Below are 15,565 nucleotides of genomic sequence, written 5' to 3'. Positions count from 1 at the left end.
CAATCCCCCAACCCAAGTGGGAGACCCTACACCATTTCCGACAAATGGCAGTCCAATCTCTTCTTGAAAGTCTCAAGTGATGACGTGCCCACAACTTTCCGGGGCAAGCTGTTGATGGTTCTCACTGTCAGAAAGTTTCTCCTTATTTCCAGGCTAAATCTCTCCTTGGTCAGTTTCCATCCATTATTCCTTGTCTGGCCTTCAGGTGCTTTAGAAAATAGATAGACCCCTTCCTCCTCTCTGTGGCAGCCCCTCAAATACTGGAAGACTGCTATCATGTCTCCCCTGGTCTTTCTCTTTCACTAGACTAGCCAGGCCCAATTCCTGCAACCGTTCATTATATGTATCAGCCTCCAGTCCCCTCATTATCCTGGTTGCTCTTTGCACTTTTTCTAGAGTCTCAACATCTTTTTTATAGTGTGGTGACCAATTACTTTCTTTAGCCGCGGATGCCCTGTTTTCCTAAGTCCTAGAGAAATTTCCAAGAAGCTAGGTTTAAAATGAATTTCAACAAGAATGTTTACTTACATCACCTATCCCTGGATTTGCCATTGATATGGGACGGGCAGCCCTTGTTCTGTCTTTCACAATGTTGAAATGTGGAGGTAGAAAATGACATTTACTACTACTTCTTTTTTTAATACTTTCTTTTCCTCGCTAGATGGCAGACGTGGAGTATTTTTCGGAAGCTTCTCGATGTGAGCAAAAATCACTACATGGAATAACAAAGAGTTGGAAGGGACCTTGGAGGTCTTCTAGTCCAACCCCCTGCTATGGGAAATTGGAAACCCTTTACCATTTCAGACAAATGGTTGTCCAATCTCTTCTTAAAAACGTCCACTGGTGGAGCGTTTACAAGTTCTGGAGGCAGGTTGTTCCACGGATTAATTGTTCAGTCACAAAATGAATAATTATACATTGAGGACTGCCTGTAATCCAGGCCTCCTGGCCTCCGTCTGAATTGACAGACTTGAATCCTGGGCCCTAGGTAACAAAATGAAATTCAACATAGAGAAAAGTAAAGTCTGACACTTAGGCAAGAAAAACCAAAAGTACGCATACACACTGGGTGAAACCAGGCTCAATAGCAGTAACTGTGAGAGGGATCTTGGAGTCTTAGTGGACAACCAGCTAAATAGGAGCCAGCTGTGTGCAGCAGCAGCCAAAAAAACCAACACAATCCTAAATTGCATTAACAAAGGGATACACTCAAGATCAAGGAAGGTACTAGAATAGAAAAGATTTCTTTATTGGCCAAGTATGATTGGACACACAAGGAATTTGTCTTGGTGCAAATACTCTCAGTGCACATAAAAGACAAGATACCTTCATCAAGAGCCGAGAATCATCAGGTACAACACTTAATCATAGTCATAGGGTACAATAAGCAATCAAATCATACTAGGAAACAGTCAATATAGATTGTAAGGATACAAGCGACAAAGTTACAGTCATACAGTCACAAGTGGGACTGTTGAGGGAATTATTTGTTGAGGGAATTATTTGTTTAGCAGAATGATGGCATTTGGGAAAAACTGTCCTTGTGTCTAGTTGTTCTGATGTGCAGTGCTCTATAGCATCATTTTGAGGGTAGGAGTTGAAACAGTTTATGTCCAGGATGTGAGGGGTCTATAAATATTTTCACAGCCCTCTTTTTGACTCGTGCAGTATACAGGTCCTCCATGGAAGGCAGGTTGGTAATAATTATTCTTTCTGCAGTCCTAATTATCCTCTGAAGTCTGTGTCTGTCCTGTTGGGTTGCAGAACCAAAACAGACAGTTATAGAGGTACAAATTATAGATTCAATAATTCCTCTGTAGAATACCACTTTATAAAGCCTTGGTAAGACCACACCTAGAGTACTGCGTCCAGTTTTGGTCCCCACACTATAAAAAAGACGTTGAAACTCTAGAAAGAGTGCAGAGAAGAGCAACCGGGATCATGAGGGGACTGGAGGCTACAACATACGATGAATGGTTGCAGGAGCTGGGCCTGGCTAGTCTAGGGAAGAGAAAGACCAGGGGAGACATGATAGCAGCCTTCCAATAGTTGAAGGGCTGCTACAGAGAGGAGGGGGTCAAGCTATTTTCCAAAGCACCCGAAGGGCAGACAAGGAATAATAATGGATGGAAATTGAACAAGGAGAGATTCAACCTGGAAATAAGGAGAAACCTTATGACCTTAACATTTTCATACAGCTTTTTTAAATAAAAAAAATCTTAGAGGAAATACAATGAATTGGAAGAAAATAGAAATGGGAAGAAACTAAAATTAGAGACTGTATCAAGGAGCTTCAGGCCACTCTCTGAATGAATTTTGTTTTAATTCTACTCAGAGAAAGAGAGAGAGAGAAAAAAATCTGAAAATTCCTTGCCAATGTGATATTCAGCCTGGTATTACCTGGGAGAATAACATGATGGGTTGATATAGGAGACACACAATTTATACAATGCACACAAACACGGTACACATTTATTTATTTACTTATCGATTTAGCATATGGCACAGTGCACATGGATAACAGTAAGAAAATTATATAGGAGAACCTAATACTAGAGTAGGCTTATGATGGAAATACATAATGAATTGTGTGAGGACTGAGGAATTTGAGAAATTATATTTAAGTTACAGGTTCCAATTTAAAATAGGTTGGTTCCTGAAAATGGAATGAGTGTTTTATATACAGTATATTAACATCTAGGCCATTTATCCAATTGTGCATTATTTATTAGTTGAGGGAAATCTGCTTTTCCTCCTGTATAAGCTCTCAGGTGGCAGCTAGTGTCTATATGATCATAGGTGTGTCTGTCGCTGTGTGTAACACATATATGTGAACAGATATGTATGTGTGTGTATACAGATGGATAAGAGATAAGAGATAAAACAGATGATAGATAAATAACAGCAGAGATAGGATAGGTAGATTTAGGTACCGTGTTTCTCATATAATAAGGCCGGGTCTTATTTTTTTTGAGCCCCAAAAATGGCTAGGCTGTTTTTGGGGGTGACTTAATTCCTCCCCTTGCATCTTTGGGTGGGTGGGCAGCAATGGCTTGGATGTTGACCTCGGCATTGGTGGGGCACTTCATATTGGGGTCAACGCAGGCAGCACCATATCCGGGTGTGCAACAAAAGTACTTCCTAACGGCAAGCCCCCCACACCATTCCCCATTTCGCATGTTTTAATATAGGCCTTAATTTGCGGGAGGGGCTTAATTTCATTTCAGGCCTATAAAACATGCTGGGACTTCCTATTGGGGGAGGCCATATTGTTGGAGAAACGGGGTAGACAGAAATACACACACAATTAGGTAGATAGATATGGATTATATATATATGTATGTTTTCTTAAGTTTTCGCGAGTACTTACATGTATGGTATTCAGCTTTGTTCGGGTATTTTCCACGTCATTCATATATATATATATATATATATATATATATATATATATATATATATATATATATACATACATACATACATACATACACACACACACACACACACACACACACACACACACACATATATATATATATATATATATATATATATATATATATATATATATATATATATATGATAGATGATAGAGATTAGATCAGATTGATAGATAATAGATACATGACAGTAGAGCTAGATTAGAGATAGAGATAGATAGATAGATAGATAGATAGATAGATAGATAGATAGATAGATAGATAGATATAGGTAGACAAATAGATATGGATGATATATTAGATAGATAGATGATAATAGATTGATAGATACAGATAGGTAGATAAATAGATATGGGTGATATATATGGAAGATAGATGGATGGATGGATGGATGGATGGATAGATAGATAGATAGATAGATAGATAGATAGATAGATACAGATAGATAGATACAGATAGATAGATACAGATAGGTAGACAAATAGATATGGATGATATATGGAAGATAGACAGACAGACAGACAGACAGACAGGCAGACAGATAGATACAGATAGGTAGAGAGATACATATGGATGATAGATAGCTAAAGAGATTTGAATATATGTATGGTACAAAATATTCCATTATGCAAAGCTATAGGCTTTCAAAAAAGCAAGTCATGGTATCTTAGGGTATCGCTGGCCTGTTTCCATAGCAACAGAAAGCTCAGCTACTACTGTATAATGCTCGGCTGAAAGAGGCACAGATTTTTCCCGGATGAAAAACATGAGGCCAAAAAATCTGCTTGTCTTAAAATTCAGGGACGTTTGGCTGTGCATCTTATCTCCACTTTGGTCGCGGCTGTTTTCTTTGAAGTTTTCTGATTTTTCCTTCATCAGACCCCCATTCCAGGAGCAATCCTCCACCTTTGTGGGGAGTCAGAGGAAGACATTGATAGCCCTCAACTTTCGGCCACAATCGAGAGACAGTCGTTCAGTGAGTTTCCCCTCCATTTTATGTCCTTTCTCGTTCCGCAAATCACCTCCCTTGTTAAGTTAGTGACATGGTTCTTAAGTGAATCTGCCTTCCCCAGGGGTGAGATTCAAATTTCTTAACAATCTGCTCTGTGGGCGTGGCCTAATTTGTGAATGTGGCTTGGTGGTCATGTGACTGGCTGGGTGTGGCTTGTATGTAAATATTATATTTATGTATTTATTGCATTTTTTATAATTTGCAATTTGCTAGCAAGGATACTTACAAAATTAACTCACAGCACACTATGTATGTAAATATTGAATTTTTTATAAAAAAAAGAGCAACTTTTACCCAAAAGCAGGCAAAACAGGCAAACAGATTGAGTTGCTCACAGAATCACAGATTTACTCAGAGATCTACCATTCTGCAATCTGCTACCTGAGTCTGTCACATAAAATTTGTTTGCAAGCAAACTCATAAAATTAACTCACAATACACCATGTATGTAAATATTGAATGTTTATATATATATATATATATATATATATATATATATATATATATATATATATATATATATATATATATATATATATATATATATATATTCTTAAGTTTTCGTGGGTACTCACATGTATGGTGTTCGGCTTGGTTCGGGTATTTTCCCACGTCATATATATATAAAGAGCAACTTTTACCCAAAATCAGGCAAAGCAAGTAGGCAGATTGAGTTGCTTGCAGAATCACAAATTCATTTAGAGATCTATCTTTTTGCAATCTGCTACCTGTGTCTGCACTGAAAAATAGAAACTTCATGTCCTAAGGAAGGTTCAGCTCTGCTTTTAGATTAGCTAGAAAGCAAGAAATCTGACTATTTCCTGCTTTCTAGCTAATCTAAATCTCCCAGCACAGCAGAACATCTGATGGTCGGGGGAAAAACGGAAAAATAGTAACTTACCAAATGCAGGCAAGTTGGATGGTGCGCATACCAGGTAAGGAGTGAGTGGGCAGGGCGGGGCCAGCCATTGGCACGATTTGACAGTTCTCCGAACTGCGCAGAATCGTAACAACCGGTTCTATAGAACCGGTCCAACCAGGTAGAATCCAACCCCTGGCCTTCCCCATGGAATTTGCTCATCAGAAGGTCACAAAAGGGGACCAGGTGACCCCAGGACAGTGCAACCATCATAAATATGAACCAGGGTTGTGGCCCACCGGACTTGGATGAGGAGAAGGTTGGGAAGAAACTTAAGCCAGTTCTGGGGCCTGGGGAAGGCTCTGAGGGATGCTCTGCGTCGGACGTAGAGATAGAGCCGGGGCCGTCCAACATTTCCCAGCCACCGGAGAGGCAGCTGCCTTTGGAGGCTGATATGAGTCAGGAAGAGGAATAGCTGGGGCCTGTTCCAGATGCAAGTATGCACAGAGCTGTTAGGTGAAGGGAACAAGAGATGACAAGGAGTCGACTTGGGAAGCAAAGCACATGTGGACACTGATTGGCCCCTCCCTGGCTGGGGAATAAATAGAAGGAAAGGAGAGTGATGGTTGTAGGAGACAACAGTTCATCTTTCTGAAGATTTTGCTCATGGTGTTTCGTGCCACAGAGACTGCTTACAAGAACTTAATTTGCAGCCTTTTGGCCTTGCAAGGAACTGATAAGGTTTGTTGCTGGTGTTAACTCTTCAAAGGACTACTGTATGGACTTTTTGGGTGGGTGAATGCCGTTAATCACAGGTGGGCTGCACTTTCGTTGACAAGGGGTTCACTGGTTGTGAGAAGGACCAGGGGAGACAGGATAGCAGTCTTCCAGCATTTGAGGGTCTGCCACAGAGAGGAGGAAGGGGTCAAGCTATTTTCCAAGGCACCTGAAATAATGGATGGAAACTGAACAAGGAGAGATTCAACCTGGAAATAAGGAGAAATTTTCTGACAGTGAGAACAATCAACCCATGGAACAGACGTTGCCTTCGGAAGTTGTGGGAGCTTCATCACTGAAGGCTTTCAAGAAGAGACTGGACTGCCATCTGTCAGAAATGATGTAGGATCTGCTTGGGCAGGGGGTTGGACTAGATGACACACAAGGTCCCTTCCAGCTCTGTTGATCTGTTAAGAGTGCTTGATCCACTCAACATATGAACATCCTCTAGCCTCTAAACCAGAGGTTCCCAAACGTGGCAACTTTTAAGACTTGTGGACTTCAATTCCCAGAATTCCTAAGCCTGCTAGCAGAGGAATTCTGGGAGTTGGAAGTCCACCAGTCTTAAAAGTTGCCACATTTGGGGACTTCTGATGTCAGAATGGGCCAGAGAGGCGAGCACTGTGTGCTAGTTAAAAGAGTTTGCTGGTTTATTGGGAATATCTTCCTTTTTCTAAGTTTCAAAGGACTTCTGTGATCCCTCTTTCCACAGCCTTTGGATTGGGCTATGATTCCTGGGGTGGTGGTGGTGTTGTGTTAGATTAGATTAACAGAATTGGAAGGGACCTTGTGGTCATCTAATCCAACCCCCCACCCAAGCAGGGTTACCATGGGAATCTCTTCACTGTGCATTAATATGGCCCCCACCATGGGCTTCCCTGTGTGCTCAGGCCTAACTTTTGTCCTTTTGCCCCCTTAAGAGGAGAGGTCTCCAAACTTGGCAGCTTTAAACTGTGACTTCAACCCAGAATTCCTTCCAGTCATGTTGCTCAGGAATTCGGGAGTTGAATCCCAATCTAACTCCCAGAATTCCTCCTCCAGTCATGTTTGCTCAGGAGTTCTGGGAGTTGAAACTCCACTCCCAAGTCTTAAGTCATGGCCAAGTCTAAAGAAGTCCCTTGTCTTAACTGGCCAAAAAGACCCTTGTCTTAGGCCATCTTAGGTGCTATAGCAGAGGTCTTCAAACTTGGCAGCTTTAAGACTTGTGGACTTCAGAATTCCTGAGCAAACATGACTGGAGGGGGAATTCTGGGAGTTGAAGCCAATAAGTCTTAAAGTTACCAAGTCTGCAGACCTCTGCTATAGCACCTAAGATTTTCAGCCTAAGACAAGGGTCTTCAAACTTGGCCATTTTAAGACTTCAACTCCCAGAATTCCTGAGCTAACATGACTGGAGGAGGAATTCTGGGAACTGAAGTCCACCAGTCTTAAAGTTGCCAAGTTTGGGGACCCCTGCCTTAAGGATTTGCTTCCTTTCCTCCCACAACCCCCAGGGAAATTTTCCTGGCTTTGATCCGGCCTTCACTTGCTTTCAACTTTGCTGGATTTGGCCTAGCCAAACCCCAAGAACCTCCTCCTTCTTCTCTCCCGGCCACCAATCGCAGCCTTTTGTGGTGGCCAGCTTCCCCTGGAACCGATTTGAGGTGGCCTTGTCACTCATTGGCCAAACCCCTGGGCTTCTCCACCTATTGCCTTTTTCCAAGATCTCAACAAGGAAGAAGAACAGGATGGGTTGTTTTAGGAGCAAGCCGGAAGAGCCCGAAGGTCTCATATTCTCGTTTCTAGATCCAGAAGGGTCTAGAGCGGCTGTGGTTTCTAGACCCACCCAGAATGGTGGCCCAGGAAGGGTGCAGGTTAGAGGCAGGGCAGTACCCTGGTCTCTGCCCAGCCAGGAGCAGAGGTTTTAGGGGGGGACCTAAAACCCAAATAAAAACTGAATATATGGGATGAGCCATTTCAGCTGCAGGGAAACAGTTCTGGTTTTTGGCTTTTTTTTGGAAGGATCTTTTGGGTGAGCAGGATGGAAAAATGCTGGTACCCAACCCAATTCTGCCCTGGTTACTTTCCTGTTTGGGAGGACAGCCCTTGGTCTCTCTCATGATAGATAGATATAGATAAATGGAGAGAGAGAGGGGGGGAGCGAGAGAGAGAGAGAGAGAGATAGATAGATAGATAGATAGATAGATAGATAGATAGATAGATAGATAGATAGATAGATAGATAGAGATAGATAGATGGAAGAGATAGATAGATGGAAGAGATAGATAGATAGATAGATAGATAGATAGATAGATAGATAGATAGATAGATAGATAGAGAGAGAGACAGACAGACAGACAGACAGACATATAGAGATAGATATAGATAGATATAGATAGATAGATAGATAGATAGATAGATAGATAGATAGATAGATAGATTACATTAGATTAATAGATAGAGATCGATATCTATATCTATATATCTCTTTCTTTCTTTCTTTCTTTCTTTCTTTCTTCCTTCTTTCTTTCTTTCTTTCTTTCTTTCTTTCTTTCTTTCTTTCTTTCTTTCTTTCTTTCTTTCTTCTTTCTTTCTTTCTTTTCCAGGGAAGATAAGGAAAAGAAAAGGAAAATATACCTTTAGGCCAAAAGTAGAAGGGAAATAGTTGCTTTTGCCACCCCAATCTTGGGTGTTTACAGGAAAATTGTCATGAGAACCCCCTGAAAAGAGTCACCTGAACAGGTAGATTCTGGTGAGAATGACGAGTTGGCAAAAATGAACCAACCAAACCCCCGTCGTTGGATTTCTTTCCCCCCGCCTCCCCCACAACAAAATCAAAACCCAAATGCTTTTGCTCTTTAAAAACGACGTGGAAAACTTAAGGGTTGCCAAGGAAAGGATTTCATCCCTCCCAGCCTTTCTAATTTTCTCCCCCCTCCTTCTTTTTGGCAGCTCAGAAAGCTGAAGAGAAGAGCTACCGACATCGCGATGAGAGTCCCTCGACCTCGTATCACAGGAAGACCTCCAGCAGCAAAACCTCCCGGGAGAAATTGAGAGGAAAAGGTAAGAGACCCAGCATCTCTTCCTCAGAAAACCCCGAATATAATCAGTCTCTCCTCTCTTTCTCCGAAGCTTTGGAACAGAATGGGCATTTTTAAAAAAAATAAATAAATTCATTTTCTATCTCCATCCTCTCACCTGTGCATGGAGGAATAATGTATACAAGCTATAGATAAGCTGAATTATGTTGACTTTATAGATTCTTTTATTATGCTCAAATAAACAAAATAAACCTTTAGAGGAGATGAAAATCAGGGGGTGGGAAAGGCCTAGTTGTTTTTTTTTCAGTTCATTCAAAATCAACGACAGACCTCAATGTTGCATAGCAATCATTGAAAACACAGGGGCTTGGTTGGCATGAGTCACACAAACAAGGATCCAGACAGTATAAACTAGCATGTAGTTCTGCCAGGTAGACCTATTACCACCTAAGATTTTTAGCCTAAGACAAGGCTCTTCAAATTTGGCCAGTTTAAGGCTTGTGGACTTCAACTCCCAGAATTCCTGAGCAAACATGACTGGAGGAGGAATTCTGGGAGTTGAAGTCCACAAGTCTTAAAGTCGCCAAGTTTGGAGACCTCCGCTGCAGCACCTAAGATTTTCAGCCTAAGACAAGGGTCTTCAAACTTGGCCAGTTTAAGACTTGTGGACTCCCAGAATTCCTGAGCAAACATGACTGGAGGAGGAATTCTGGGAGTTGAAGTCCACCAATCTTAAAAGCTGTCAACTTTGAAGACCCCTGTACTTCAAAAGCAAACAAGAAGAACCAGAAGGCACCGTATTCTTGTTCCTAAGTCACTTCCTAAGGAATGATGAGAAACCCACTTCTTCCTCATCTATCAATGGGCAGGCTTAAAACTTGTGCACTCGGTCAACAGCTGTCTTAACAACATTGACGTCAACCCACAGTGGGAAGCCAAATTGGGCTGTTGAACACCCAGATGCAGGCAGTTGCGTAGATGACCCTACACAAAAGGTTTTGAGTTTCCCCACCAGCGTTGGTCAACTCTGAACAAGGTCTGTACCCAACATGGTTTTCTGCCAGGCCTTCTTGTTTAAGTGGGGGGTCTTGTTTCTAGCCCTCGCTGTGACTGGGGTGCTTCTCGACAAAATTGCAACAGCACTAGTAGCAGTAGCACGTAGACCTATATACAACTTTATAGTACTTTGCAGCCCTCTCGAAGCGGTTTACGGAGTCAGCCATCTTGCCCCTGAACAATCTGGGTCCTCATTTGACCCACCTTGGAAGGCTGGGAGGCTGAGTCAACCTGGAGCTGGTCAGGATCGAACTCCTGGCAGTGGGCAGAATTGGCCCTGCAATACGGCATTCTAACCACTAGGAAGGAAGGAAGGAAGGAAGGAAGGAAGGAAGGAAGGAAGGAAGGAAGGAAGGAAGGAAGTCAGGCTGAGTCAACCTTGAGCTGGTCAGGATTGAACTGCTGGCAGTGGGCAGAGTTGGCCCTGCAATACTGCATTCTAACCACTGTGAAGGAAGGGAAGGAGGGGAGGAGGAAAGAAAGAGCACTAGCAATAGCATTTAGACTTATATACCACTTCACAATGCTTTTGCAGCTCTCTCTAAGCGGTTTACAGAGCCAGCCATCTGGGTCCTCATTTGACCCACCTCAGAAGGATGGAAGGCTGAGTCAACCTCCAGCCTGTCAGGATTGAACTCCTGGCTGTGCGCAGAGATGGCCTGCAATACTGCTTTCTAACCACTGTGAAGGAAGGAAGTCGGTCAATGGCACTTTGAGGCAACTGGTACTTCGGTGGTTTTGGGAGGCATTCTGGCTCCCTTGCAGTTTGCAAATTGGTGGCCCCAGCCTGTAGGCCCAGCCACTCCAACCTCTGGCAGACAGCGGGAGCAAATAGATGGTCTCAAGCAACCCCCTCCCCGCCCCAGCAACACTGGTGTGCTTGGTTCAGTCGGACGCCCGTTATTATTCCTAGGGCTTCCGCAGGAACCCCATTTTCCCTCGTTGTTTTTTTAAGCATTTGTTTCTACATGCATGCACACCCATAATTCCTCCCTCCCTTGCAGTGTCCGTTACGAAGAAGCGGCAGGTACCCAAAATTATTCTCACGCCGCCCTCAACCGAAGATTTGGTGTTCAGTGATGACCAGTGAGTACCACCCACCGTGCCTGGGATGAGGGAGATGCTCAGGAGACTGGCAACGCCGGCTCTTGGCAGGACAGGGCGGAGGGATTCCACTTTTCAGGAAATCAAATTATAATTTAAAAGAGAATGTTGACAAGATGATGCATCGGTGGTATTCAACACCAGATAAGTCAGGGGTGTCAAACTCAAGGCCCCGGGGTGTGTGTGGATCTAGCCCGTGGGGTTCTTAGATCTGGCCCGTGAGGCCGGCCTGGAAATAACAAACAACCACCTCATGGTGCCTCTGCCAGCGAAAACGAAGCTCGAGAGGGCCATGCACAGCCTGCCCAGCAGAGGTGGTATTCAGCCGGTTCTGACCAGTTCTGCAGAAGTGGTAGCAGAAATATTGAGTAGATCGGACAGCCAGCAAATGCCGCCTCTGATTGGCCCCGCCAAACCCATCTCTTCCCTGCCTCCCGAGTCCCAGCTGATCGGCTGGGTCTTCTTTGGTTGCCCTGCACAGGAGAACGGAGCTGGAAAGCAGGTTAGTGGGGTGGGGATTTTGTAGCAACCTTCCCCTGCCACGCCCACCAAGTCATGCCCACAGAACCGGTAGTAAAAAAAATTTGAATCCCACCACTTACCTGCCCAGGCTCCATTTTCGGCCACGACAGCTTCCTGCAGCCCTCTGCCAACAAAAATGGAGCTCGGGGAGGACACACGCAGCCCTCCTGGGCTCCGTTTTCAGCCGTGATGGCCTCCTACAGCCCTCTGCCAAAAAAATGGAGCTCAGGGAGGCCTCACACAGCCATCTCAACCTCTGCTTTTGGCCACAACAGCCTACTGCCAACAAAAATGGAGCATGGGGAGGCCCCACACAGCCCTCCCGGGCTCTGTTTTCAGCCACAACAGCCTCCCGTCAACAAAAATGGAGCTCAGGGAGGCCTCACACAACCCTCCTGGTCTCTGTTTTCGGCCACAGTAGCCTCCCGCCAACAAAAATGGAGCTCAGGGAAGCTGCACACAGCACTCCGTTTTCGGCCACGACAGCCTCCTGCTGCCCTCTGCCAACAAAAATGGGGCTTGGCAAGGCCACACACAGCATTCCTGGGCTCCGTTTTCGGCCGCGGCATCCTCCTGCAGCCTTCTGCCAGTGAAAACGGAGCCCGGGCCAACCATGCACTGCCTCCACGAGCTCCATTTTTGCCGGCAGAGGATTGCAGGAGAGCGTTGCAGCTGAAAACGGAGCCTTGATGAGTGACATTAAGCTAGGCATGCGCTCCTCCCCTCTGGCCACCCCCTTCCAAGGTTAAACACAACCATGATGCGATCCTCAATTAAATCGAGTTTGACGCCCCTGAGGTAAGTTATCTAAGATGTATAAAGGCATGTCCAACGTACGTTGGTAGTGTAAAAGCAAAGGAGGGACTTTTTACAGGGTGCCCCTGTGATAAAGCAAAATTTAAAAAAAAATTGGACTATGATTCCTATCTTCATGCAGACAATCCTGAAAATGGAGATGAATATGAAATCAGAACTTTTCCTCATGGGTCTAATGGAAAAAAGAATTGGAGAAAAAGTTTGGCCTTTTTTGTTACTATATATGTTGACAGCAGCAAGATTATTGTGTGCGCAAAAATGGAAGGACGAATGGTTGTAGAAGCAGATGGAGTTGGTTGAAATGGCAAAACTGACTATTTTTGATTAAAGAAAAGAACATAAGTACTTTTGTTTCCACATGGAAATCACTTCTGAACTTGGTGGTTGATGTGGAAAAGAATGAAAATTTGATTTTGGGTTTTCCCGATTAGATTGACGGATCTTTATAGAAATGGCATATTATTCATATTCTTCTTCTTCATATTATTATGAAAAAACAAAAAAGTTGTGATTTGATGTTCATGCCTTATTTTACTGCAACAGAGAGTCGGAAGTCAATGTGTTTTTTCTTTTTCTTTCCCTTCCTCATTTTTCTTCCCCCTTTTCCCTTAACTGTCCTCTTATTTGCTTTTCTTTTTTATAACACTTTATCTCAATATATAAAAGCGAAAGACCACTCACGCATCATCACGAAATCTCCAGAACCGTAAAGCCTACAAACCTGAAATTTGCCATGTATGTTCCTCTTGGCTTCTAGGGGTTCACTAAGAAAGGATTTTTCCAAATGACCATCAGAACATTAGTATTTCGTATATTACTATTATTAACACGCTCTGATGCTAAGGAGTTCTACTCCCCCTCCCCACCTGAAAAGAAATCTCTTTCAAATGCAAAAGACAAGCAGAGGAGAGGAGTTTCAGTTTCAGTTTTAGTTTCACAGCACCAAGCAGCTTTAGTACAGAACAGTTGAGCTAAGCCACACCCAGGCTCCTTGCTGTCTCCCTTTTGCTCACATAGCAAATACTCTTTCAGTTTCTAAACAGCCTTCAACTCTCTCACACACTGACAAGACGCTAGCCAGATGAATAGTGATGGATGCTGGTAAGCAGAGGCACAATTTTTTTCTCCTTATTTTCCTCCCCAAAAACTAAGCCCGACCACATAGTTTTGTAGTGAAGCATGAGTATTCAGCTAGTAACTTAATAAAAATGTATTTGGATAATGAAGTTAGGGGCCGCTTATAACTACAGGTGCATCTTCTGACCTCAGTTGCTTCTTGTCTTATTTCTCTTTGCAGAATGCAGTAATATTGGCCTTGTCATCGAAATCATGGGATGTACAGAGGAACGGAACTACTCCTGAGTAACTGATCAGAAACTGCTTCAGCGTAGCCCAGCCTGCCTCTTCTTTGAACAACGTCAAGTCATCATCACTTCTATTTTTTAGAAGTCGATATAGATTATCTTTTATAACTGGCGTTCTTGCACGGCGCTTACCTAAGCCCTGTTGGAGACTGGGGGGAAAAAATTGTAAATAAAGCTAATTAAACATCTGTATAAATTGAAGAGAGAAAATAAAATAAAAACCAAAGGGGGAAATACTTTAATCTTTTTTCTTACTAAATATTGTAAGTTCCTTGAGCTTGGCTTAAAAAAAACAACAACCAAAAAAGGTGAAGACAATCTTGTCTGCAGTGCAATCACGACTAAGCAGGGATTTGCATCAGGAGTTTGATTTTATTCTGAACACATCAGGTTGTCTCTGTCGTCATCTGCGGTTGATGACACTGATCTCGGCTCTCTTGCCGTGTTTTTTTTTTAAATGGAACCTACATGCCCAAAACGAAATGCCCCTCATGCATCATCACAAAATCTCCAGAACCGTAAAGTCTACAAATGTGAAATTTGGCATGTATGTTCCTCTTGGCTTCTAGGTGCTCACTGAGAAAGGATTTTTCAAAATGACCATCAGAGCGTTAGTATTTCCTATATTATTATTATTATTATTATTATTATTATTATTATTATTATTATTATTATTATTATTATTATTATTATTATTTATTCACACTCTGATGCTAAGGAGTTCTACTCCCCCTCCCCACCTGGAAAAAAAATCTCTTCCAAAGGCAAAACATAAGCAGAAGAGTTTCAGTTTCAGTTGTTTCACAGCAGCAACCAGTTTTAGCAAAGAACAGCTGAGCTAAGCCACACCTTGTTGTCTCCTTGCTCACATAGCAAATATGGTTTCAGTTTCCAAACAGCCCTCAACTCTCTCACACATTGACAGGACACTAGCCAGATGAATACTGATGGATGCTGGTAGGCAGAGGTGGAATTTTTTCTCTCCTTATTTTCCTCCCCAAAAACTAACCCAAAACCAATCACATAGTTTCGTAGCGAAGCACGGATACCGAGCTAGTATGTGTGTGTGTGTGTGTGTGTGTATGTGTATGTGTATGTGTGTGTGTGTGTATATATATAATCTAAATATGTATATCTATGTATACGTAGATATATCTATATCTATCTATCTGTATCTATCTGTATCTATCTGTATCTATCTATCTGTATCTATCTATCTATCTGTATCTATCTATCTATCTATCTATCTATCTATCTATCTATCTATCTATCTATCTATCTGTATCTATCTATCAATCTATCTATCTATATCTATCTATCTATCTATCCATCCATCCATCCATCCATCCATCCATCCACCACCCTTCCTAACTTCCTACCTACCTACCTATATCTATATACAGGTGAAACTTGAAAAATTAGAATATCGTGCAAAAGTTCATTTATTCAGTAATGCAACTTAAAAGGTGAAACCAATATATGAGATAGACTCATTACATGCAAAGCAAGATAGTTCAAGCCGTGATTTGTCATAATTGAGATGATTATGGCTTACAGCTCATGAAAACCCCAAATCCACAATCTCAGAAAATTAG

The 15,565-nt window shown here is 42.6% G+C and overlaps 1 long non-coding RNA gene across 1 annotated transcript; it reads left to right on the top strand.

The window, feature by feature from the left end:
• The first annotated feature begins 661 nt into the window (after window positions 1-661).
• Window positions 662-14,199, top strand: LOC113417093 (uncharacterized). The gene is made up of 4 exons (XR_015749570.1): window positions 662-698; window positions 9,020-9,130; window positions 11,169-11,250; window positions 13,904-14,199. It is a non-coding gene; the product is annotated as an uncharacterized LOC113417093 (long non-coding RNA).
• Window positions 14,200-15,565: the final 1,366 nt, after the last annotated feature.

Source organism: Notechis scutatus, chromosome 4 (assembly GCF_049901735.1).
Source record: "Notechis scutatus isolate UNSWTSFEM ecotype Mainland chromosome 4, rNotScu1.2, whole genome shotgun sequence".
Taxonomy (NCBI): Eukaryota; Metazoa; Chordata; class Lepidosauria; order Squamata; family Elapidae; genus Notechis; species Notechis scutatus.
This window is presented reverse-complemented; position numbering and strand designations above follow the sequence as displayed.